The sequence below is a fragment of the Centrocercus urophasianus genome, unplaced genomic scaffold, assembly GCF_019232065.1.
Source record: "Centrocercus urophasianus isolate 14NV4802_14NV808 unplaced genomic scaffold, USGS_Curo_1.0 seq_16, whole genome shotgun sequence".
NCBI classification, from domain to species: domain Eukaryota; kingdom Metazoa; phylum Chordata; class Aves; order Galliformes; family Phasianidae; genus Centrocercus; species Centrocercus urophasianus.
The window spans coordinates 34221831-34249213 of record NW_024884711.1 but is presented as its reverse complement, the minus strand read 5'-3'; the positions used below and the strand labels follow the sequence as shown (position 1 = coordinate 34249213).

General features: G+C 40.6%; 1 protein-coding gene across 2 annotated transcripts in view; it reads left to right on the top strand.

Annotated features, from left to right (window-relative positions):
• NRP1 (neuropilin 1) overlaps positions 1 to 27383 on the top strand; it is a 108950-nt gene that overhangs the window by 3790 nt on the left and 77777 nt on the right. The window lies entirely within an intron of this gene.

The window sequence follows — 27383 nt, the reverse complement described above, 5'->3', positions numbered from 1 at the left end:
ATGAGGCGTTCTGAGCTCGTTTGACTGTTTGCTTTTTTGAATAAGTTTCTAAAAAGCTAGGAGATACTTCCTCTTCTTTTAATATTCCCACAACTGCTAATAGCCTGTGGCAGAAATGGGCAATCTATAAACTGTAAACTCCTTTTATTAATGCAGAATGTCTGGTATTTACTCTCACCCATTAAGGAGCAGTGAGCTGAAGATACGATAGCTGTACATCCCCTTTTCTCCCTTTGCTGCTGATTTATAGCCAGGAGCTGCTCTTATTCCTCCTTCTGCTCTGCTGTAATTCTTTGGGAGGAGGAAGGGGAAAATTGAGGCATTCTGTGCATACGTTTCCATTGACCATCTATAATGGGAGTGGGACTCTCCCAGAAAATTGTTCTCCACTTTTCCCCAAATCTTTGAGTGGGATCCATTTAACTTGAATAAGGCAAGACACAGTCAGGTCATTCCCCTCTTCAACATACCCTCTAAGTTCAGCCTACTTGTTTCACAAAAATATTTTAATAACTCACTATTAAAAAAATTCTTGGGTATCATGGAGTTTTCAGCCCCTTCTGACAACTGCAAGAGAGAGTCATCGTTCATTAATGCTATCAGTCAAGATTTTCTCTGCATGTCAGGAAGGGATTAAACTCAGTTCCCATTAGTGTTTGACATTTCATGAGAGTTCTCGATATTCCACAGGCTCTGGTACTGTGAAATGATGCTCAGCATCATCAGGAGTGGTTGTCATGGACTGTGAAGTGGGACTGTTGGACTTAGGGAGCGACTGTATTCAAGCACTTAATTTTTACTATGCGTGTTTCTGTTCCTACTGCTTAATAAATAGTTTACTTAGAACATCATTATTGATTTCCCTTAAAATGAAGTTCTTTAATGATACATTGTGGCACTTAGTTGCTTTGTTGTTGTTTCTGTAATCTCTTGTGTATCAGCATTTCAGTTCAAGTGATAATGCAGGAAAACCCTGTGCTATAAAACTAAACGGACTCTTTGTTGAAATGGATTTTTATTGTGATGTTGGAGCTGCAGCTCATATTCACACCATATGTTCACACGCTCATTTCCCGTTCTTTAATTTTTAATTTGCTGTGCTCAGGCCATGATTCACTTCCTTGTGTCTTCTTTGTATGGGTTTTACTTTCTTTCTGTGGAACGGTGCTAATGCTTAAAAAAGGTCGTGTGTGTGTGTATCTCTTTGTCTTTTAGACAGAGATTGAGAAATTAAATCAGGCATATTCCAGTGTCAGCCCCTTTTTTGTTCCTTGCTAGAATACATGTTCTTCCAATGCTATAAAACCAACGTGGTCTTTGACAGCAGTAAAGCGGTGCACAGCATACAATTATTTAAGGAACAAGTAATCTTTGTGGCGTAGTGTTGTGCTAAATAGTGCCAGACTGAGCTGAACGGGGTCCAGGGAAGAGATTGACTCCCTCCCTTCATCGCTCCCTTCTCAATATTAATTGTCCACTCTCGCCCTTGCATTATTCCTTCCTCTGAAAGGGGCCCAATGCAGTAATGAGATGGCAGTGGGTGGGAGGGAGTCTCTGAACAGGGCTGTTTGCATTGTCTTTGCAGCGTGTGATGGTGATGACTTTACTGTCATTTGGTCTATGCTGAAATGCTAATCTTCTAGGCTATGATAAATTACTCAGCTGCTATTTCACTTATACTTAAAATTGCTCTTTTTAAGTTGAGAAGGATTGTGTTCGTGCCAAGAACCTTAGGACCAGAATAATAGAAAATGATTTCAGCAACAGAAATTTGTCAACAAGCTCTGTGGTTTCACATTTCACTGTCTGCTTAGAAAATCCACATTCCTTTTACCGAACACCGGGTGCAAGCGATGATTAATGCAGTGAAACATATCATGAGATTTTTTTTGGTTTTGCAACTAAGTACATTTTGATTTCCTAATATTCTTAGTTTATTAGCAACTCAGTGTGCCATCTCGAAATGTGCAATTTAGGTTACGCACTGGCTTATTGAAAGGTTTAGCACTGGAAATTAATAAGCACTTAAATATGAAAAGCAGATAGAAAATGAGAGATAGGGGAATTCATGTCTGGGAACAAAAATGCCCCATACAATTAAAGTGGACTGGAGGAGAAGATTAACTTTCTGGCCTAGCTCCCAAAATCCTCTTCATAATGCTGTTCCTTGCATTTTATACCTCAGTTAGAGTTGAAATAACTTCAGTAACAAAAACCCCTGTGCCCGGGAAGGGGAACAGTGTGACTTTGGACAGGTTAATCTTGTGGTCTGTAATGTCAACAGGAAAACCAATAGGCCTTACCTTACTAGTGAATATCACCATGTGTAGAAGACTGGGCGTATTGAAATGTAAAACTGGTGAAAGGTCAATTCTCCGAGGAGAATCAAAAGCAGCAAATCTCAGTATCAGCTATACTGAAGCTGTTCGCAGTGAGTCTCTTTGAACATGAGGGTTTGGGATTCATTTTGAAAATATACTCTTGATTTACCTATGATTATGCTGTGCTTTAATGGATACGTGTTTCTCAAATGACTGCTAGTAAAATTCATGTGTGTGTGATTTTCTGATGATCATTTGAGTTGTTTTAAGCAAACACGGTGAAAAATCCTGTTTTTCTGGAGGCAGTCCAGAAAACTTCAGAACTTTCACAGTTCTGAAGAATAAAGATACGCAAATAATTAGAAATATGTTCACACAAGCTAAGTTCATCTGACAAAAAACTTTCTAGCCAGAATTACTGAACCAGCATAATGGAAACACTAGGTCTCAACGGGAAGCATACAATCATGTCAACCACAGATTGTTATCAAGAGTATTAGCACATAATGAAAAAATACACAGTCTCTTTTTAACTTTTAACTTTAATGAGTGTTATGCCTCCTCTTCGGGAGGCAAAGAAACAGCAATTACTGTTTACTTTAAGACAACGCTAGCTTGTTTGCTGTTTTGCCTTTTCTCAAGCAAGCGTCGATAACATCCATGCATTTTTGGAGTCAGGAAGATGGTTAAAATGAATAGAAGAGACAAAACATATGTCTGAGTATTAAAATGCTCCAATGTTTGTTGCATGTGGTAAATGCTTTTCAGCACTTGGAGCAAGCTGTATATGTCTCGTGTCACTGAAGGAGCCTACTGTGTAAATGTAGCCATCTTGAATCCAGTAAAACTTTATACCTAGATAATAAACAAGAATGTCACTGATACAGTATTTTGAATTTATGGAACTTTTCCGGTTTCCCAGCAATGCACACTATCAGCATGATAATTTATAATGGTTTGTGACAAATGTTGCTGAGCAAAGAGGTGTGTGGTTACATTCAGATCAGATGTCATTATCTGGGGAGCAATAAAAATTTCACAGACACTAGGTTAAAAACATTAAGAAAATGAATGTGAAGCTTCAGAAGAAAAGAGCTTAAGAAAGGTGGAGAACAGGGTAGAGAAAGCCCAAAAGTGGTTTTCTTACTGACAAATTATTGACTTGGTTGCCAGACTTGACTATATTGCTTTTCAAGGTCTTTATAGATACTCCATGCAGTACAGTTGTTTTATTGGCCATCATTTATAGATGTATAGAGTAAATATCATTCTTGCTTGACAATTATAAAAGATGTACACAGTGCTGTCAAACTGGTCTAAACAGAAGAACTGCACATTTTGGAAACATTTGTGTCTTAGATGGAAAGATGTCATAGATAATTTTTCTTTATACTGCTTTTATCAGGGATTAGGTACACTGATGAGATTAGGGCTGAGTAGAAATTGCAGTTAGTTATAGAATATAGAGAAAATAATACCCACCTGTGTTTGTTTATGTAGAAGAAAGCAGCTCCTGCAGATCCTTGAGTCTGCAAGCAGAAAGGCTGGCCAGACTGAGCGCAACTGTAGCCCTACAAACTTCTATAGCCCTTAATGATGTTGGAAATTCATCCATCCATTGTATTTCTAAATAATGTCAATGGATTTATGCTGTAAATCTGTAGGCATAACAAACTGAGGCTGGTAAAATAAACAGGAGCAAGGCAAGCCATGGCTCAGCCTTGCTTTAGTTTCTACAAAGTTTAAGCTTTCATTTACTTTTGTTTAAATCCGGGTTCCTATTTCTCCACACAGTGACAGGCTGCCTTCGGCAGACTTTGTGGTTTATGTTTTTCTTGTGCAAAGGCAGTTTGAGCCCCAGGTGGCACTGAGCTGCTTTGGCTATGCAGTGCTGTCCTGGGAGACCCAGTTAAACCGCATATGTTGGAACGGTCTTTTGAACTGCTAAGGCTGCACACATTACAACTGCGTTCTGACTGCCCAGAGGTGTGCCTGAGACCTGACTCCAGGTTTACCAACCCTGAATTGCTCCCAAATTTGTGCAAAGGACACCTCAGGAGTAATGCAAGATCTGGACTCCATGCTGTCTTGTTATCACTGAAAGCAAGGGGAATTTTGCCCTCTGCTTTCACAAAGCTGTATCTTCTTTTTTTTATGGCTGTGAGGAATGGTGGAGCACAGGCCCTGTATGACTGTTTTATAACTGTATCAGTCATTTTGATGGCAAATGTCAATCAGAGCTTCCTAATTTCATCTCCTTCAGTAGCTTTTGAACTCAGTAGGCAGTGAGGTGACTGCAGCTGATTATGGCAGCTAAGCAGCAGAGATAGTAAAAGAGCAGATTAATTCGGGCCTGTGAAAGACAGGAACCATATTTCTTAGAATCATAGAATCACAGAGTAGTTTGAGTTGAAAGGGACCTTAAAGAATGTCAGTTCCAATTCTGTCCATGGGTAGGGCTGCCCTCCTGCAGCTCAGGTTGCCCAAGGCCCCATCCAACCCAGCCTTGAATGCCTCCAGAGATGGGGCACCTACAGCTTCTTTGGGCAGCAATGCCAGGGCCTCATCACCCATTTCAGCATGGCTGAACTCAGTAGAGGAGCCTGAATGAGTCAGTGCCTCTGAGCTTTCAACCAGAAACATGGTTTTAGCAGCCTGCTCTGCCTGTCTAGGCACCGGTGCCATTTCTTCTAGCCATTTGTCTCAGGACCAGGTATCTAAGGCAGACATGAATGTCCACTTGCCACCTGCTGAGAGTGGCTGAAGTGATACCCACATCTTGTGTGTCTTTTGAGTGAACCAAAGCACCCAGCCCTTACACCATGAGCACCTCACAGGAGGAGGCTGGCATATACCTGATGGCCTCACTGCTGAAGCCAGATTCGATGTGATCTCAAGAAGAATGTGAATCTCAGCACTGTCCTGAAGGAGAAGCTGTACCAGGGCCAAAGAGTCAGTTTCTCCACCCCTGGTCTCTCTCAGAAACCTCTCCTTCAACAGGAGCATCAAGCTGTTTGAGATTATTGAGATATTATTTGAAATTATAAAAGGAGTGGAAGTGATCATTGTTCTGGCCACCAAAACAAGAAAAAGTCCTTCTGAGGTAGTTTAGGATGAGAGTTATTGAAGTGGACTTTTAACGTCTGTTTCTGGGTGCTCTCTTAGAGCATTTCTCTACTTTAAACAAAAGCACATTAAGGGCTTTCTCAGGCAGCATGCTGTTGGTGACCATTATTTGATACCTATTTAAGGCCAACAGTGCCAAGTAAGGGGGTCAGCCCAGGGCCTGCTTAGAATCAGGAAAGCAAATAACTCTTGTTTCAGTACAGATGGTGTATGTTGCATACAGATAATATTTTTCCTTTACGTAAAGTTTCTGAATCATAGTCCTTTCTCCTTGCTACAGGATTTGGCATGTATTTCCAGACATTTATCAGATGCAAGCATCCAAAGATAGCTCTATTATTTTATTGTGTTTTAGAGATTAAATAAGAGTTTAAAGAAGTTGGAAATTAAATTGTTTTTGCGATTACACAGTGCCATAAACAGATTCTTTTGTTGTTTTTTCCAAGCAATTGACTCATGTGAAAGTCTCAATTGCTAACCTGGTTAACAATTCTTTCTTTCAGAGTAGTGACAGGAAAATACATTAGGAAAATCATGACCAAATTACCTGGTCATACCTGGACATCTGGGCATGTGTGCATTAGGAACAGAGGTACTGGATACAGAGCCTGGTTTTGCACTCTGTGGCTGCGGGTACATCCCTGGCGCAGTAAAGCCTTGATTTGGGTCTCAGTACATAGCATTTTACAATTATAATAACAATCATATGCAGATGTTTATATTAATGTAGACGGTTAAGTGAACTGTGGGGAAAATTATGTCTTGACGTGCTACAACCAGATGCCCTTCAGACAGGAAAAAATCTTCAGGGTCAAATGTAGATTCCCGTGAGCCTCATCCTTCAGCTTTTCTGTGGACAGAGAGGCAAATTTAGAACAGAGGGCTGAGTCCTTTCTAAAATGAAACCCAGAGTTGCAGACATTGGCCCTATGAACCATTCAAGATGCTTTCAGTCAACCTCATCTTGCTTTCCTCTTCACCCCCCTCCCCCCCCCCCATGTTAATGTAATTAAAATAAAAATCTACGTGTTGCTGAAAATTAGTTTCTTAATCATAGTTTACTGCAAGCTATAACATTAGATCATAATTTTATAGTTATGATATAGAGACAGCTGATATAAAAGCAAATTGAATTATTTTCTTTTGTAGTATTTCCAAAAGATGAAGTTATGTCTGAAAACAGGATACAGATACTCACATGCGTATATCTAGTCATAAATCATACAGAACAACTTGATCACAAACATACATGTTACATGCACATCTTTAAGACTGTGCATATGTACATGCATATCATATAGAATTGTTAGCTTATATAGGATTTCCTAAAGTAAATCTGCTAATTAAAGCGCTAATACCCATCTTAAGGCTGATAATTAGGTATAAAGAGAAAAAGAGACAGGATTAGTGTTCAGATCATGTTCCAAATGCCTCTTAATTGGGTGTTTGTAATCAATCCTGATTGCAAGAGGCAGTGGTTTGGCAGTACAAAGAGCGAAAAACACTTAGCCCTACTATTTTCCTGTTAGTTGACTTGGCGATAGTATTTAGGTCAGGATCCAGTGTCAAACAAGGTAATTTTGTCAGTATTAGCGATCCTCATTACACACATAAAATATTTTCTATTGATAATTTCTTTCAAACTAAAAACTCTCTCAAAGTAGAGAGTTACTTTTATCCAGAATCTTGAAAGTGTTTTCAAGCAAACCAAAGAAACAACTTTGTTTCCCTGGCCCCCATCCACCACTGACTTCTGAAATCAGGTCTGAGTTCACTGTGTGTCTTTCATTGCAGTGACCTTGGCACTTTTCTCACCAAGCCACAGTTTTCCATCACAAAACCACACAGCTTGGTATAATGATTATTTCTTTTTTCCTAGTAACCAAACAATTTTTTAAATAGGGTGACAGATTTCCCTGTTGCACTGCGGGAAGCAAGCACCTGGTCATTTCCAAATAGAGTTTTAATGAACTTCCTGAAGGAGATTTGAGAAACGTTTAATAAGTCACCTGCTAACTTTCTGGGAGCATAGGTCATTTTCTTTTTTTTCTGTAAGAATTCACAAAAATGTGAGAATAACCCCCCTTCCCAAGTCCTATACTTCCATGGAGGAAATTGATTTTTGTTGGCAATATCAAAGGTTTATAAAATAGCAACTTCAAAAAATCAGATTTCTGATTGTGTCTCGCACATGAGGTAAAGTGAAACCCTGTGAGCCACAAAGCTGGCTGTGAACTGTGTGAGGTTGATCATTATTCATTTAAAGTGAAAAAGATTGTCCTTACTATACCTATTTTGCATGTTAATAACATTACAAATATTTTACATAATGCTGTAAAATGAAGAATTTAGATGGCTCAAAATATGAAAGTATATGTGCATATGGAAGGACACCCATCTGACATGATGATTTCTTCTGGAAGAAACTACGTGCATCCCAGAAGCACTCTAACCAGCTGTTGTGCAGGAGAAACTGGGCACTAGTCTGCTGCTCTCCATGCTGATGTGGAGTTGCAGTAGCCCCATGCCTCCTCAAAATACAGATGCCTCACACTGAGTGGGAGCCTGGACTTATCCTTTCTTTGTGCTCCACCAGCTCTCTCTATTGCACATTTGCACTGTGGTCTGCTCGTGGCCCATGTGCAGATAGAGCCCATCAGGGCTGTGGGGTGGACCAGGTGTAGGAGCCCCCCAGGGTACCAACACACTGCCCACATAGCTCAGGCTTGCACTGGGGCTGTTCCCACTGTGTTTCATGCTGGAGAAGAAGATACTAATTTCTCTCCTTTCTTTCTTTTTCTTTTTTTTTTTTTTTTTTTTTTTAATTTTTAATATGCTCCTTTGGCAGTTGGTAGCTGAGAACCTAGGGAAAATTGAGAGGTCTGTTCACAGCCATGTGATTATTCAGCCTCGAGCTCTGAGAAACGCTCCCTTACAGCCAAATTTTTCCTCATCTTATTCACATAAACAGTCCCACTGAAGTCAATTAAAAGCACAGACTCACTTGTGCAGGGCTAACAGTGCTTGAAAGCTAGGACATACGTTTATGGCAGTATACAAATTAGTAGTTACTTCTTGCAACAGTGGATTTCAAATGCTTGAAGAGTAATTTACTGTACAGTAGAAAATTCAAATTCAATCCCCATTGTCACCTCAATTTGTATCACCACACCATATGCAACTTATCATTTGTTCTCTGAAATCTTAGCTCCTAATAGCAGAGTTTTAGGACAAATTGCTAAGTGCATGGTTAAGAATCAAAGTTTGTCTCGTTGCAGAATCTTGTGCCAATCTGTCATTAAGCCAGGCAACTTCTGCCGACTTTCCTCTGATGTATTCATCTGTAACAAGGGAAGCAGATCAGCAATTTGGAAAAGCTTTAGCTTGATCACCATGCAGAAATGTAGACTACGCTGCCTATTTCCATAGCGATCACTCCACTTTGCCAGATGCAAAATGGAAGACTTACATCCCCCGTTCTAAAACACTTCTTAAACAAATTCCTAGGCTGCTACATTTGAGTAGCTTTAGATAAGTCTGGAAAACAATGCAAAGGTAGCTCTTAAGTAAAAGCCTTTTTTTATTTCTCCTTTGTCACAGATTTCTCCATGACTTTTGTTTTGGAGACAAAGGCATCCGATATCTTAGCATGGAAGGCATATGTTCTGGTTGTGAAGTGTTTTTTAGGCATTCCCACGAAACCCCTGAGACTTCATGTCACAATTCTATAAACTTTATCTATTTGTATATTCATATCTGGGCTCAAATCCAAAACTTCCATATATGCATTTGTAGCAGACAGTTCAGGTTCATCCCCTTGTGTTTCAGATGGCAGGCACTTAGAGCAGGTACATGTTTTAACCACTCTACATAGTCTAGCACAATTCTAATATATTTCTGAAGTTTTCTGTTTCAAATAGCACACGCACACTATAGTGTAGGCATATAAAACAGATACAGGACCGCAGTGAGTTGAGCAGCAAGTGAAGACAGCTCCACTGATACCAATAGACTTGCACCTGCTAACAGCACAAATACAAAATACCATAAGCATATCGTATTATGTTCCTAACTGGTTTCCATTTTCATTCACCCTCTACAGCTATACTAGATGATGGCCTTCAGACAGTATAATAGTCTTCTTTATCTTATCTCTCTGACATCATTTTCAAGTTCCTTATTACTCTTGAACAGTGTTGCTAATAGTGCCCAAATTGCTTCTCATTTTTTCCCATCATAGCATGCCATTATTCAAGAAACCAGTGCTCTCCAGCGTTTCCCACATAAGTAGCTCTCCCCCAAACTAAACTTACATTTACTACCAAGAGCCAGTCTTACATTTCCCAAGCAATCAGGCTATCCCATTGTCTATTACATTTTTATTTTGTATGTTTTTGCACTTTTATTTTTAATTAACCATACTTGTGTGTTACTTAAGACTTGAATCTTTGTCTTCTAAAGCCCAATCTTCGTGCTTTGGCTTTTGTACTTTTATTATTTCAATTAAGGAGTTGTTTGTGTACAGTTAAAACAACTCAGCACACATGAGGAGATAGGTTTATTCCAGTATCAAGATGCCTTATGTCAGTACTTTTGCAGAAATAAACCTTGCTTTTTTCAGCAGTATGTAACATGTATCTTTATCTACAGTGGTTTCTAATGTGATATAGCTAAAGTGGCTGTAAAAACAGTATATAGACTGTGGTAAATAAATAGTCACAAGTAGTGGTAGAGATTTTTTTTATAATGTAATAGGTTATTTTGTGAGCAGAAATTGGTAAGATTCCCCTGCTGCTTGCAAGCTTCAGACTGCCATATGCATATAAATATATGTGTACATAGTGAGTGACTTAGTGGCAAATCCTTTTCCTCCCGGCTTTGATTCTTTGAACACTGGCTCAGGCAAAGTGTCTGCACTAAGCAGTTCCTCTGCTTACTGTAAGTTATTCCTTCCAGGAAGGCTATTTTTTTTTAAACTCGCCTCACTAGGCAGCTAGATAAATTACTGCATGGTGACCTTCAGGCACCTCGCTCACTCCGTGGAAATCATCCATATGCACACTCTCACCCTGTGGTATTCCATATGAAGTGCAATGTAGCTTATCCCCTTTTTTAGTTATTCCTACCCCCCACCCCAGCAGTGCAAACTAAAAACATGTTCATAGGTGTAGCCACAGCTCAGTTGACAATCACCGGGTAATTTTCACTTGTCCCCATATGCTCAGCATAGAAAGGAAAAGATATTCTCCCTTGCCACATCTCAGCTTCATCTCTTTGTCATCTGAAATAAATGTCAGATTATTTCAGTGTAAATACCTGAAGATAGGGAGCTGTTTGTCATTGGTCCAAAGCACGTTACTGAAGCTTGTGTTGTATGCCAGCTGAGTGAGGAGCTGACTGTGCAGTTCAGCAGTACCCTAGGAATTTTTCGGAAGACCAACACTGCAGCTCCAACTGCAGTAACTCAAAGTGAAGGCAGTTTTTTAAAGTTCTGCTTCAGTGCTTGTGCAGAATGGGTAGGAGGTTCTCAAAATTAGGTATAATAAAGACCAAGGTCCTCCCACCATGTATTCAAATCTCTTTCCACCAGCCCTAAAGAAGTATACAGAACTGGGTGCTAGGGCATTGTGGATGCAAACCCTCTCATCCGTATTGATCTTGGGCAAGTCAGCCATCATCTCTGTGCCTCAGTTTCCTTGCAGGGGGTAATATCTTCATGTTTTGAAGTATGCTGAGGATGCATTTACTAATGTTTGTAAAGTCCGTAGAGGTTTCTGGGTGGAAATGTAATGCAGTTCAATAATTATTTGCTATTGTTTTGTGTTTCTTAATCTTCTAGCTGTTAATTTTTTTAAACAATATACTGCTGTGTATAAATGCAGTCTATTGACTTTCAGAGAGAAGCGTTATCCAAACAAAAATGAAGAATAGTGCTCATGCTCACAAGAGACATATTATCCGTGATGAGAAGAATCTATAACAGACACGGCACTAACTCAAAACCGAGCACTACAGCATCCAAATGCGAGCAATTTCCAACGTATGCATATTGCAGCACAAAACCAGGCCATTCTGCTAGTACAGCGGCCCCTGAGGAGCTGTGAACCACGCAGCAGCAGCACTAATGGTTGTCTCCTCATGTGCAGTGAGGGAAGGCAGCACTTTAGAGCCGCCTTGGGCAGCTTTTAGGTTATTCATTCTTAACTTACTTCTATAAAGCTATTATTGGGTGGAAGCAGATGACACAAAGATTTGGGGCTGCTCTGTCTGCATCAGGGAGGACTTCCCCATCTTTGCATGTAGGGTCAAATTATGGCTTCTTTTAAGTCAGTGACAAAACTTCTCCCTACTTGCATGGAATCAGGATTTCACTTGATTTTAGGCTCCAAAATATCTTTTTCTAAAGAACATTTCTCTGTTGCCAGTGTATGTCATAGGTCTTTTCTCAGTTTGGACATCATTTTCCTTCCAATGTAGACAGTGTGTGTAGGGGAGAAAAGAGGCCCATGAGTTTCCAAATGCATTCATAATACAAGAAAAATGATTAGGCAGGCAAAATACTGAATTTTCTCTTGTTAGAGTACAGTTAATCATAGAATGGTTTGGGTTGGAAGCCCTATCCCACAGGCAGGGTTCCTACCCAGCAGCTCAGGCTGCCCAGGGCCACATCCAACCCAGCATTGAGCACCTCCATGGATGGGGCACCCACAGCTTCTCTGGGCAGCACTGCCAGGGCCTCACCACCCTCTGAGTAAAAAATTTCTTCCTAACGTCAACGTAAATCTCCCCTCTTTTTGTTTAAAGCCATTCCCTGTCCCAGTGCGTGGAGTACTGTGCTAAGTCACCTGCTTGGTTTCGTAATTTACTTTCAGAACATTTTGGGCTGTTCTGTGATTTACTTGTTCTACATGATACATGTTCCCTCTCTATGTTCTCTCTGTGGGCAATTTATTCCACCAACTGAAACAGTCGTTTTCTTTCTTAAGAGCATCCACTCCAAGTTTTGGATATCATTAGTCCTCAAAAAAATATGAAACTTTATAAAAGTATCACAAAAAGTACTGAAGATTTCTTTTTCCTTTTATTACATTGTTGGGGATTTTATTACATAGCTGGGGATTACATTGTTGGGGATCCTTCCTTACCATAGTTGCATTACAGCAGTGGGGCTGCTCTGGCGTGCAGCCGCTGAGAAGCAGCCGTGTAGCTCTGAACTCAGGCAGTTCTGAGGACAAAACTAGTTTTCAAAACATTTTTATGAAGTCAGGGAAATCTTAATGTCTATATCCACTCCAAGTTTTGGATATCGTTAGTCCTCAAAAAAATATGAAACTTAATAAAAGTATCATAAAAAGTACTGAGATTTCTTTTTCCTTTTATTACATTGTTGGGGATTTTATCTGTGATAATAATAGCCATAAAATTCCTTCATCTTAAATGAGAAATTTGGCATTCCCTGATATCAGCAGCTGATGCTTTAAAACCTACCATCAAGTTTCACGAGACCAGTGATAAAAATCATGAGAACTGGCAGTGCTGGATTCTCCTTACAGTCCCAGCTTCCTGCTACTGCATCTTTCTGCAGCCACGGCCCTGGAACTTCCACTCAAGTGATAGATTTGTTGAAAAAATACAATCAGAAGGAAATTAAAGCATTAATCTCTATTACTTTCACTGCTTGGTTATGTTTCTTCACCCCTCACTGCATGATCAAAACTTAAAAAAAGCAAAATTCACCCAAGGTAAAGAAAAATCCCTTAGTTCACCAACCTCATCTCTGTATATACATACAACAGCATAGAATCATAGAATCATGGAATGGCCTGGGTTGAAAAGAATCACAGTGATTGTCTAGTTTCAACCCCCTGCTATGTGCAGGGTTGCCAACCAGCAGACCAGGCTGCCCAGAGCCACATCCAGCCTGGCCTTGAATGCCTCCAGGGATGGGGCATCCACAACCTCCTTGGAGCAACTGTGCCAGTGCTTGCTTCACCATCCTCTGTGTGAAAAAGTTCCTTCTAATACGTAACCTAAATCTCCCCTGTCTTAGTTTAAAACCATTCCCCCTTGTTCTATCACTATATACCCATGTAAACAGTCATTCTTCCTCCTGTTTATATGCTCCCTTCAAGTACTGGAAGGAAGCACTGGGCATCCTGTCATTAAGGAAGCTAAATTTTTGTTTGGCTCCAAAACCAACTTACATCCATGAGAAGAAAAAAAAACAAAACAATGATTAGAGGTCAGTAAACACAAGGGTGTGACTTTGATTTTTGAAGACCCTGATCTGCAAGCTGCTGGCATATTTTTGCTCACACTGGCTGCTGCAGGGTGCTCATGCTCTCCTGCTGCTCTTCTCTGGCAAGCTGTACTGAATAGCTGGCACTGACATTAAGGGTCCTGTTTTTATGTCTGTATATCTCTAGTGAAGACAATAAAGCCATGACTGACAGTTGTGTATTTCCCACAGAGGCCAGATCCTTCCTTACCATAGTTGCATTACAGCAGTGGGGCTGCTCTGGCGTGCAGCTGCTGAGAAGCAGCCGTGTAGCTCTGAACTCAGGCAGTTCTGAGGACAAAACTAGTTTTCAAAACATTTTTATGAAGTCAGGGAAATCTTAATGTCTTTATTCTGTTATTACTTTAAAATAATAATCCCGAGCTGACCTGGGAGCTATTACTCAGTGAGCACTAGCCCCTCGGAAGGTTTCAGCTTGTCAAGTTTAGCCATTTTTTGAATGCTCAGAGGAAGTCATTAAGGCACATCAGGCTGCTGATTGCTATTAAACTCTGCAGAGAGTTCTGTGTAAAAATCAATGCCATAAGATGGCTACAGGAATCTAGGAGGCAGGAAAAGCGTTTTTTTACCCTCTGGATCTTGAAAGTGGATTAATAGGCTTTGCGAAACCTCAAAAAAATATCACCTTTGAGCTGGGGGCCACATGTAAGCCTCTGTGACAAAATAATACAGCTCAGAAAGCTCCAAGCATGTGAAAATGGGATTATAATGGAACCCTCACCGCTATAACCTCAACTGTACATTTCTGTGCTGGAGAAATCTCACACATCTGCACGTGTACCCATGCACATGCTCTTTTATTGTATCCCAATGAAGACCTTTTGTGTTCTATCGCCACTAAGAAATCTGGAGGGAGAATTGCTTTTTAGTAAGCGATGATTGCATGTAGCTCGTGCTAAAAGAGCAGTGAAGGACTTCCCAGATGAGTTCAGTCTCAGCAATAGTAAAACTGTTTCTTGGATGGCCAGTGGGTTCTGCTTGTGTAAGAACTGCACTGAAAAATGCAGCACAGTTTACTATTAGTTGAAGGCTTTTTACCAACTTTTTTTTTTTTTTCATGGGAAAGAGTAGTTTAAATCATATTAGGAAGTTTTTCTGTAAACAAGTCATATACAAACAGACAAAGCCCATTGGCTAGGAGGCCAATTGCTGTGGAACAGCTAAAATTCAAACATTCCAGTTCTCAGAAAGCAGAGTGGCAGCATTAGATTCCATTTGGGGCATGAATTTCATTAAATTTCTAATGAGAATATGTTGAAAATTCTTTATAATTTGATGATTTTCTTTGATTCTTTTATGAAAATACAATTTCAATGGGTTGTAATTAATTTTTTTCATTCCATCATAGGATCATTTGGGTTGGAAGGGACCTCAGGAAACCATCAACTCAAATGAGTTGTATTTTATATGAAAAAAGGCTAAAATGAAGTAATCTATGTAAAACCAAATGCTTCCATTAAAAACAAACAAACAAACAAAAACAAAAACAAAAAAAAAAAAAAAAAAAAAAAAACCCAGACATTTTCATACTCAATTAGGATGATTAAGAATCTTTATTTCATGTTATATCCCAGCCTTTCTGCTCATATCAATACTGGTTTCTTGCAATCTCCCCTTGTTCATTTTAAAACCTTATATTTCATACTTTTAATTAAAAAAAAAATCTTTACTGTTATACCATTTTAAATACATGGTAATATCAGGTAGGGTTAACCACTGTAGGCGGAGAGCTGAGAGGCAAGGCCACTAGCCTGGTCCATCATCTCAGCTAAGCCCAGAAAATAACTTTTTAAAGAAGGAGCTCAAGGAGTCTCAGCACCAAACCTTGGGACAGACAGACTCAGGACTTTTGGTCCAGAGGGAGAAAAATTTTTCCCAGATCTCTCCCAGGCTGCAAATGCCCAACAATTTTCCCTTTGTCTGGGGGAGCTGCTCCCATGCATCTCCCCATGTCCATGGCAAGAGCATGGGGTTGGGGATGCAACTGATATTGGCAACCCCGTCATCGAGTCCAGATCCAAGGCTGGGGTCTGGAAAGTAGGATCAGAATTAGGCTTTCTGCTAAGGACTGAGTCAAGCACACACAGTGAAAAAACTCTTAACAAGTGAGCTGTTAAGCCCATTTTAGTGCGTATGGTCTGGAGTGGCTGCAATGAGGGGGCAGTTCGCAGCATGGCGTTGAGGACGGAGGCTCCTACACTCTCATTATAGTGGGGAAAAATCCACTTTTCTTGCATGGATAATTTGGATGATATGAATCAGCCTGTTGTTTTTATTTCAGTGGAGTACAGACAAGAGTTGTGTAAAATGAGGCTGCTGCCTGTCTGTCAGGCAGCTGTAGTTTTTACCCTGCAGCCTCTTTTAATGCGCATTCTTGGCAAATTCTGAAGAGAAGCAGTCACAACTGTGCACTCAGACATTCGAGCAGCCCTCTTACCATTGTCATTGAGCTGAGGACTTCACTCGTGCATTGTCCTGTGTTTGATGCAGCCATTAGGCATCCTGACCCAGTAACCAGAAAACTGGTTCACTATCTGAATCAAGAGGCAGTGTAAAAATATTTTATTGAATCATCCAGTTTTGAAAAGACATTAATATTTTCTTGCAGTATAACTATTTTTTCCAGGTGTTAAATTGATCATTCGCTATTTGCTGGTTCTTGGAGTTTTTTAAAGCAGGTGTTTAAGGCTATTCCAGCCCAACACTACAGGGTTTTAACGCATAAGAGACAGTTATCTGAAGAAAAAAAATGCCCTTCACTCAAATAATTAGTGTTATCTGTCAAAAAAAGAAATCCTCTGAACTGACTACAGTAAGAAAAACTCTTCATCTTTGGCCTCTTTTTCACTCTGCTTGCCTTTCTCCCTATTTTCCTCTTGCGTTTTCTGAGCAGGCTTTGCCAAAGGAAATACTGATGAAAGTAACTGTCAGTGGCTGGGCAGTTCCCTGAGTCACCTCCTCCCAGTCCGCCCCCTAGATTGCAACAGACTTCTGCCTTTGTACATACCATGTCAGAGTCCAGAAGAGATATTATACGTTCATTGTTCCTCCAAAATAAACAAAAGCAGCACAGCCAAGGCAAACTGGCTGTAGATATCCCATTGCTAATAATGGAGCTATGCTGCTAATTGCTAATAATGATGCAGTGTTTCAGCATGGGAATGCAGTTCTAGCTGTAATGTGGATCTGGCCTGAATAAAGTGACACAGATGGTAACGTTATTGCATATTTCTTTGTAGGGGAGGTTGACATTTTACTGTGGGAAAAAAATCCATTCCTACATTTCCTTCCAGTTATTTCTTTAATATCAGTAGTGCTGGCATACTTGATACATGAACTGTGTCAGTGGCACATAAGGAATTTGCAGAGGAGCCTGCAAAGTGAGGAGAAACAATTGTTTCCACTTAAGCAAGGAAAAGCTTAGATGCTGTTTTACACAACTGTGTTTGCCTTCCTTGGCAGGGATGACCCATTTTGATCACACGCAACAGCCCAACAACAGCCGATTTGCAGCAGCTCAGACTTCAAACCTCTCTGTAGCTGCTAGCTGAAAGAACTAAAGCTCTGGAGTCCCCTCTCACTGATGCATCTGCATATCCTTGTTCTTTGCCAGCCTGCAGGCTGCAGACAGCAGGGACAGCGCCTGCCTTCAGCTGCCTTTTGATGCACATTCCCCAGTGGGAGCACCCAGTGTCTTTTGTGCGGGCATGCATTAATCCTCCTGCACCCCTGTGAGCCAAAACCAGGGTAAGGGCATATTGCTGCTTCAGTCTGACTGCAACACGCTTCCTTTGAAAGGTGTTTGTAAAGCTGTGGCAGCTTATCAGAGATAAGGGAGGCAGGAATCAGGTGTGTTTGCCAAGCGTCTGCCTGCATTGGCTCTGTCCACAGAGCCGCTATCCTCACTTTTGAACTCTCTGATCTCCCTGCGTGCTCACCCACAAAAATCGCTAAGCTAACCCAGAGCCAGAGTTGTCCTTCCTGCAAGATTAGGTCACTGCATTTTAGATCAAAGCCCTCATATACCATTTTATACCACGTGGATGCAACAATCAGCCAAGTTTCAAGTCCTCAGCACAGGTGTCTTTGAGCTGCACTATGTACACATGAAAGTTCAGGCCAGGAGCCAAAGTTACGAGCTAAATTCCATCTTGTTCCCCAGCATTACACCTTTTTCATCCACCCTTACAACTTCATTTCCAATTTAAATTGCAGCAGATTTGCAGGTCACTGCTGGTGTCAAAAGCCTTCCTGCTTTTCTTTCCCAGTTTTGCAGTCCTTTGCAATTTTCTCCCTCTCTCTGGCAATTCAGAAGTGAGGTTAATAATGTGTTTAGAAAGAAACAGCAGAGAAAGAATGATCCACAAACAAAGCTTCTTCCTGCCAAAAGAAGTGCTGCACAGTATTAACTAACACGTGGAGGGACATGCAGCAAAAAAACGGTGCTAGTATGCATGTAGGCAAAAAGGCACTGTATTTGCTACAGTTGCCATGCACCTGGAAGTGCAAGGCTTGAGCCACAGTGATAAGCAAGTGCCACTTAGTAATGGTTAGGAGAAAAATAGTGAAAAAATGCAGAAAGATTAGCCCTCATCTCATTTATTTACTCTCCTAAAAGCTTGATGTCTCCTTTAAACTGGATCCCTGGCCTTCTCTTGTGGCTTATGGGAAGAGAGATACTAACAGCAAAAGTACATCCCATCTTACAACTGACCAGCAGAGTGAATCATTCTTTTCAGGTGCCTCTATCTCTCTGCACAGACTCCCAAGAGATAACTAGCTCAGAGCTCCCCCCTGACCTTTAGATAACTGCTGAAAGTGAAAAAAATTCCACCTGAAGCCCTCAGAAGTAGCTGCCCAAGCAGACGGGAAGGTGGACAGGTTTTGATAGCTGCAGCAGCTCACTTGTGCCATGGTGGATGGAGGGCTGACTGCCAGGGCTCATGCACGCCATTGCCCGTATCAGTGAGGCTAAAAACATTTCAGAATTGTTTGCCACGTGATGGGCTTGATGCACAAGCGCTGTATTCACGCTACAGTAAAATGAAAACAGAAAATGAACATAAGAACTGTATGTTCTGTTTTTGTGGAAGTAAACATTTTCTTCCAGAACTGAAACTGCTGTTATAAAATATGTCACATGTTGATGTGCCTACAATGTAAAATTACATCTGCTCAGGCACTGCTACCTGCAGCTCAGAGATGAGTCTTACTACTGTGCTCAGCGCAGAGCCCTCCTGAGACTCACCAGGGCCAGCTGGCAATCTGTGCGCCCTGCTCTGTGGGTCACTCACTGCAGAGTACACACACAGCAGGAGCTCCAGTCAGCAGCCAGAGATCTCCTGTGGCAAAGCAACTTGATAGGACATAAGAACATGAAGTGGAAGGGAGTGGAAAAGAAAATGCCAGAGTATAAGTGCACGCAGCATAGTCTAACACAGTAAATACAGTTCGCCCACTTAATCTTCCTCCATCTTCTCTCAGCACATCCCAAGCCCTGTTTAGTATATGTTTAAACTCCACTTAATTTTATGTGGCCAACAGGTGCTTACTATTAGCATGTTCCTTGCAACATGACTGAATCAAGGTTCAAAGCATCAGCACATGAACACGACTGTTGTTCGTAAGGAGAATCAGCCTCAAGGCCCTGTAATCACTGCAGACCACTCTGTGTAGAAGATGAGGCACTGTGGAATGCTTCTATTCAAAGCCTGTTCACACAGGTTCGTTCAGATCCAAGCCCAAAACTTTTTCTTAATCAAAGTAACAACCCTGTCTTATGGAATGCAAATGCAGAAGTTGCTATTGCTGCGGAATTCTCACAGACTGCACATCAGTTCATAGATTGTGGGCAGACCATCAGGGCAGCTTCCTCGGGAGGGAAAAATGAAGGATGCTGAGCGGTCATTTTCAAACTTTCTCTACCTTACATATTTAACATAGGGTGAATTTAAGCATTACTAGGTTTAGTGGTAATGACGCCAACATTTTCTTTTGCTGAGGCATTAACAAAGCCAAGGATACAGTGTTAAACTAGAGTTGTTTCTCTTTTTCCTTAAATAATGTTTTTATTGAGCAAGAAGCGGATGTCAGAATGGCCTTTTGATCAACTAAAAACAGCAGTGTCTCTAGGGGAATCTTTCCTGTTTTTTGTATGTTGCTGCCTATGAAAAGTGCTAGCGTACAGTAGAAATGGACTTCTTAATATACAAGAAGTAAAGCAAAACAGGATGAGGCCAAAATGGGAACGGTATATCACAGGAACTCAGAAAGGCAGGAAGTAACAAAAGAAGTAGACATTCTTGATTAGAAATATAATTGTACCAGCTTGTGCAAGAGGATAATGACTTTAAAATGTCAGCCTTTGTGCCTGTTCATAATGATAAAGCTATTAAACAGTATGTACTGTTCTTAATTCCATTTCTCATGGCAAGTCATTTAGGATCTGCATCTATTCTGCCCTCTAAAATGTAAAGTATTTCTTCAGTAGTATATTCAAATAGTAGATTAGAAGCAGTGCTAACTGCAGTGCCAGCCGGGGCTCCTGCACAGTGGTTTAGAACATGTGAGAGATTCTGTAATAAGCCCTTATTTTCAAGGATTTAAATATCAGCTATAAAAATTCACTCCCAAGATGAAAGTCAGCCAAAGAGTGAATATTTAAACTGTGAGAAGAAAAAGACATCATTTTTGTGTTTTAGGAGATCTATGTGTAAAAATGAAGGAGGTCTTAAAATACTTTCTGCAGATCTGTAACTGGAAAGTATAACTTTCAAAAATTAACTCAATCAGAAATTAACTCTTACTGCACTCAGTGGCATCTTTATTTCTGGCAATAAATTATAACAGAGTCAGTCAGTAACTCTGCTCTGCTTTATAATTGCTGCACGGTTGAGCTTGGTCCAGCTCTGTGTTGCTAGTGGAAAAAAACAATTTACTTCAGCAGTAATTTGATCAAACACCAACTTCCTCATCAGGAAGTTCAATTCTGGATGGAAAACTAAGAGCTCAACTTTGCAATCACAATGCACAAGCAAAATATTCGCTTTTAATGTCAGTAAAGTTGCCTTCAAAGATAGGAAGACAAGCAATGTGATGGTGTCCCTAGGGGTGCTTTTACCTTCCCAGCATTTTGGTCAGTGCCGCTGCTTCCTATCCTTGCCATGGGCTTCGGTGCTTCCAGGCTGAAGCTGGTAATAGCATGTTTTGTAATTGCAGGCACATGCCAACAGAAAAGCTATAGAGTAAAGTGTAATTGCCAGATGGCTCAATGTTTCGGGAGTTGGAGAAAGATGTTAGCAGAGAATTCTGCAGCAGCTTCCTCAAGTCCTACCCAGCAGGTGATATTTATGGCCTGTTTACAAGATTTTCACATATGGCACGATAAAGAAGTTTGCAGCTTTTATACTCTGCCATCCAATTTATTTATTTTTCAGAAATCCCACTCCAAAGGTCAGCTGTGTTTTGTCTGTCTCAGCAATTCCAGGTCAAAGGGAAAGTACTGGACCTAATCTCAGCATGCTGTAATTAAACAAATGTGCTTTAAAACATGGTAGAGATGTTTTTGCGTCTTGTTCTTGTAGAGCTTAGACCTCTGTCTCTTGGCTTCAGGTATCATTTAAATGAGAGCACTGTTTAGTGCCTCTTTCACATTCAAATGATATATTTGTGTTCTTTTGTGCGGAAATGTCTGCATATTTTCAGCACTTTTCAATTCATGTGAAAGCAGACAGGAACAAACCAAGGAGACAAAGATTATGTCAAAAGAGTAAATAATACTTAAGTGATCTTGATGCATCTATTCTTCTCTAAATCTTTAGCAGAAAGCCACTTTTCTTTTTTCAGCCTACTGATAGCACTGAGAAGTTCACTGCCGACCCTGCCAGCCTTATACAGTGCTCTTAGTGCTGTGTTTTCATCCCTAAGCATCCTCTGGTACATCTGATTCAGGCATGGAGGTGAAACCCAGACTTGGTGGCCTCCCTCGTCACCTGACAGCAAGACAGGATGGCTTCCTTTTTTCTGACCATCTTTTACCCTCACACCTGAAAAGATTCTCACTAAGTGATGACCTATAGGTGAAATTCAAATCATGAAAAGGTCATTGTGCTGGCCTACCTAGTTCATTTTGAGGGTGCAAAATGTGCTTGCACACAGGGAAACACAGATCAGCTTTTCAACTCACATCCCAAACGTGTTTGTAGCTGTTAGTACCTTGAAGTTATATTTGCTATAAGACCAGTTAAATTTCAACAACTGATGGAACAGCTGAGTCTCCTGATTCACAAAAGCAATGTGATTACAGTGCAACTATTATATATACAAAGTCTGACTTGTGATATATGTGTATAATCAATTGCAAATTATGCGCCTTTCAAACATCTGCTGTGGTTTACTGTGAGTCTATTAGAGGATATCTAATATGCAATAGAAATGATGTGTAAGAAATCCATCACTTCTGCCCTGGCAGGAGGGCCATGCAATTCAGACGGAAACTGTCTGTCTGTTATATAGAACCTCTGCAGTGGTGGATCTGAAGCTTTCTACTGAACCATCATGAAAATACTTTTCACGTCTGCTATAAAGCAGCTCCTTGCTCACCAAGAAGACATACAGAATGCAAAGATGGGCACAGCTTTGTAACAGGCATTACTTCAAAGCCATGAGGCAATGCTATTAGACTTGAAAATGCTGTTTTCAAGTCAAAATCACATAATCATTTTTTTCATTAGCTGCTAATATCCCAAGGACTGTTTCTTTTAGGAATACTGCCTGGGAATGTAAATTCCTTTTGCACTTAGGAGCCTGATGTGCAAACCTTGGAAGCAGTGTGTGTGGTTGCACATACAGCACATAGGGAGGTTTGCAATTTCTGGTTATAGGCAAGTTTTGTCAACCACAATTTACAAATTCCACATTCTTCACTGGAGAGAGAGCACTTGAAACTGTGCTGCAGCTGCAAGGTATATAGGCAGCCATTAAATAAGCCTCTGCTATGTGTTTAAAGGTGCACTAAAGAGGACGTGTCTCAGGCAGGGAATCAGCGGGTCAAAATGGGTCCACTTAAATCAAGAGAACTGAGTCAATTTTCAACTCTGGCAGAGCTGGAGCAGCCAAACAGGACACCGTGCAAACCCCTCCACTACCAGCATCTGTGGAGTTTCATAAAACAGACTGGAGGGAGCCAAGTGCAGGTTTTGTGGCTCCCTGTTTGGCAATGCCCTGGCCTGGTGCTGCATTGAGGGGTGCCAAGGGCTCCCGCTTTGCTCCTGGGCTGAGCTGTGTGTCAGGCTGACCTAGGTGTGTTTTTCCCTCTCTTTTCTCAGCCTGGAAGAACTTCCATCGTCTCTGTGAGAATTTAACAGAGTCTGTGGGACTGGGGCCACGGCTTCCCGTTCCACCTAATTAGCCCTGGGAATTCATCTCCACCACACAGAACTAAGGCCAAGAATATAGGTAGCTTTAAGAAAGAAAATGAAGGATTTGCAAGGAAGATATAGAATATCCACAATTACATTTCACATGATACAAAATAATTAAGGGATATAAGCCATAATGGTTCATGGCACAATCCAAGTTCGAACAGATGGGGATACGAGAAATTTCCCCATGGGAAAGTGATTTCGTAATTGTAGAGGTGGGTGTATTCCTTTTACTTCTGTATTTATTTTAGCAGTGTATTTATATTTGTATAAACATTAAGGAAAAACATCAATCTGTAACCTCAGGGTATTTTCACCATTTCTTTAAAATACAGAAGTAATTGCTGCATACTTCTTAGAGAATAAAAGGGAAAAAAATTAAAACCTTCATTTTTCCTCACCCACACATTTCTCTTCGCTCACAGATCCCAGCCCTCACATTGCCCCTCCCTCTGCAAAAGCCTGGGAAAAGATTCACAAGCACATGTGAAAAATGATAGTTTCACATGGCTGCAGTAGGTTCACATCCTTATTATGTAAATGAGTGGTTTTGGTGTGAGCGCCTCTTTTGTGGTTTTTGTGCAGATGGTTAAATACTTAAGCACAGTGGGCCAAAGTGTTCCTACTGGAATTTCACTGGCTCTGGATAAACTACATGAGGATTTAAAACAGGCCTCGGACCCAAACTCTAGTTTTGCTCATAATGAAATGACCAAATGGGTAATGGGATTGCAGCACAGTAGCAGGAAAAAATTTCCCTCCGTGTGTTCAGTAATTAATGAAGTATCTGGTGAATGGGGTAGGCGTGAGGAACCTCTCCTTGCTGCTGTGATCTGTACTTCCTCCAGACAGGTAAGTGCGGAGCTGTGTGTGCTGGAGACTGAGTAATTAGCTCAAGCAAGTCGTAAAATCTTTAGGAAGCAAGTGGTGTCTGTTTTCTTTTGCACAGGATGCCAAGAGATGTATTTAAAGTGTGAGAGTCAAAGGTCAGCTTGACATCACATACTCTAAGAACTCTCTTGGATTCCTGTTTCATGTTAGGAATATCTTCTGAGAGCTGGGAAGCTATTGCTGTTGATAAGGAGCAGGATTCATCCACAGCAAGCAAATTTTAGGTTCAATATTATGAAAAATGTTCTAACTGTGGGATCACTTAAACAAAGTAGCTGGCTGTCAAGGGAGACAGTCAAGGCTGGAAGTGACACTTTTACATCAGAGAGGGGCTCGCAGAGTAATGAATAAGCATTGCTTGTGGAATGGGGAGGGCTGTGGGCTTTGCTAGTGGTCCCTGCCTGATCAAAGGAATCCGGGAGTAGGAAGGAGCCTGAGTGCCTCTGCACAGGGAAAGTGCAGCCCTGAAAGGTGTGTTCCGGTCTCTTCTCAGTGTCTGTTACATATCAAAATGTAAATCAAATGCAAATACTTTGAACTGCTCACTGCAAAACGATTTACGTTCTCCTGCACCAAATCTGACTCAGTGGAAATTTAAGGGGCAGTAATAATGCTGTGTATAATTCTTGCAGAATTAATTGAGTTACAACAGTGAAAAAGGCTGCTCCAATCTCTACGATTTCTTACACCTGTTTTATATTTATGTTCCCAAATTTATTGCTTCGGTTACAATATTTCAGAGTTTTTCACAGTGTTTTCCACTATCAAAGCTAATGAATGTGTTAACGTTGCATTCAGTGACAAAACACATAAGCCAGACGTGAGGCTGAAGTTCTAAATATTCTGTTAAGGTTTTTATCTTCAGATTGTTCAGACTTATCCACTTGCATTGAACTAGTGATAATAATGTATCTTTCTTTCTGTCTTTGCTCTGGAAAGACAAAATATGTCATTTCCTAGCATTATATCCAAGTACAGCAGATTGCAAAACAAATGCAATTACCTCTGTATTATTTTGAGGGGACGGTGTGTGTTAAATTCAGTTTCAAAATCAAATGGCAGGAGGTTAAATCTTAGTTCCTAATTTGCGCCAAAAAAGTTGGCAAATCATCTTAAAAAGGGCCAAAGAATTATTGCTTTGGTAAAAACAGCAAATTTGAGCTTGTCAGTTTAATAGATGGGCCTGTGTCAGAAATGCTGATGGCATTCAGAAGGTTTAGGAGTGGCTGTTCTCCACCATTGCCAACAGAGTGATGCTTCATAAAAGCAAGCATTCATTGTGCCTGCTAACAGTGGTTTTAGCTAAGTGAAGGGGGTCACAGGCAATACAAAATATAATCCATAGCTTTCCATCCACTGCGCCCTACAGAGCCACAACCAGGGAACCAGAGGAAAGAGATCAAAAGGCTCTAAAAATGTCAGGCAACAGGATCTTATTTAAATTATTAGGTGAGTTGCCCTCTTGCTTTTAACAATAGCAAAAACATATCACGTTGCCTGTTTTCCTCTCTCTCTTTTATGCTGCTTCTGACAGACTGGTGTAAATTGCGTATAGAAATTGTATTTCTGTTTTCCAGCATCACTTTGGACAATGTTTAAAAACACATTTTCATAGAACAGTGTAAAATTCAAAGGTATTTGAATCACGTAGAAGCTGGAGGATTTGGAACAGGTTCTTAACCAGTATTGACTGAAATAAAACTAATTTGGAGGGAAAAATATCCAAAGCAAAACCAAAAAAAAAAGCAAACAGCAAAACCCAGAAACCTGCCTTGGGTGACACTCAGTGAATACAGGCACTTAGGGAATGAAAAAAGGCTCATCTATAACTCTGTTAAGTGATTCAACTTTAGGAATTGCTTGTTTCTAATTCACATGCACGTGTTGTAAGGCTTTTTGAGTTTCAACAATTGAAATCATTAAAACCACATAAGAAGACATATTTTCATTGTTGTTGTTTATGTTTGCTTAAATGTAGAAAGTTAGATACAGTCGTAATTTAACGTTGGACTGCAGAGTAGTAAAGCTTTTCTCCTGAGCTCTGTGTTCAAGCTCTGTGCTGCCAAATCTTTGTTCACTGAAGTGAATGTCAGGAAAGCCAAGGTGCTGTGCTATCCATAGTGTTTCATGAGTGTGTCAATTCTTGATAATATTGCTTCTATTTTGGATTTTATGAAGTAAAGCATATGGCCTACGCAGGAGATTGGCTAAATATTCAACTTCTCTGATTTACTGAGTACTTTATGTTCCTAAATCACATGAGTAGCGAATAGTACTGATTTAATAAAGGACCAATCGTCTGAGACTGAAGTGCTTAAAATGAAAGAAATAGAAATAAAAAGTCATCACTTTACACATAATTAATGATCATTTTTAAAGAGGTTTCTCCATATCCCCTAGTTTTGGGTTTGCATGTCTCTGTGTCTGTGCATATGAAAAGAGGGCTGAAATGAGAGCAAAGAAGACCTCTGCAACATTCTTTCTTATTTATATTAGTGCTCTTGGGACTCTGACTCAGAAAAACAGATTTAGGAAATCAGTACAAGCTATTTTTAGGATTCAGTTCATATGAAATCATTTTCATTTACCTTGTAGCAGTTCTCTGGGTTTCTTCTCACAAGCTGTGTTGGCTTAAGGTATGGGCAGGGGACTGTGAAGCTGAAGCGAGTTGGACTCACCTCCTCAGGGATTAAAAGCACCAGGAGACAAAACGTGTGCTAGAGACCAGCAAGCTTAAGCTCTGGGTGTAAAGGGCAGCAGTCAGACTGTATGACAGACGTCTCAGCATAACATATGGTAGAGAAGCACGTTGCTAATGGTGCCTGCTTTCTCTCGTGTTGTCCCAGGTAGCTAAAAGAGTTCCTGTATGGCAAACAGAGGTAGAGCCATTTGTAATGCGACAGACTCACACTAGGGCTGGCAGGGAGTGCTGTTAACCTCCGAAGCCTTGATGTGACTGAAGAGCCTCGGGATCTGTATGGGAGACAAGTCTGAAAATTAACAGCCTCATTAATCAAATCACAATGTTTTGACAACTTCGTGGTGTGTATGTAATCTATCCTGTATACAATTTGGCGAAGGCTTTCAAGCAACAAGATGGTTTTTGCAATAACTTTATGTGGTAAAGCTCCACCCACAGTACAATTACTGGACTGTATGCTGATTATCAAAGGGCGAGAAGGCTTAATCAGCTGAGCTCTGAAAAGAAAGTACTGCCAGGATAGTGAAAGAATCACACATCTCTGTGTTTCCCATTTGTTTTTCTGAGTGAAGCGTAGTTACCTTCATCTCTTGCTTAGAAAGTCTGTGGAAAGGCATCCAGCC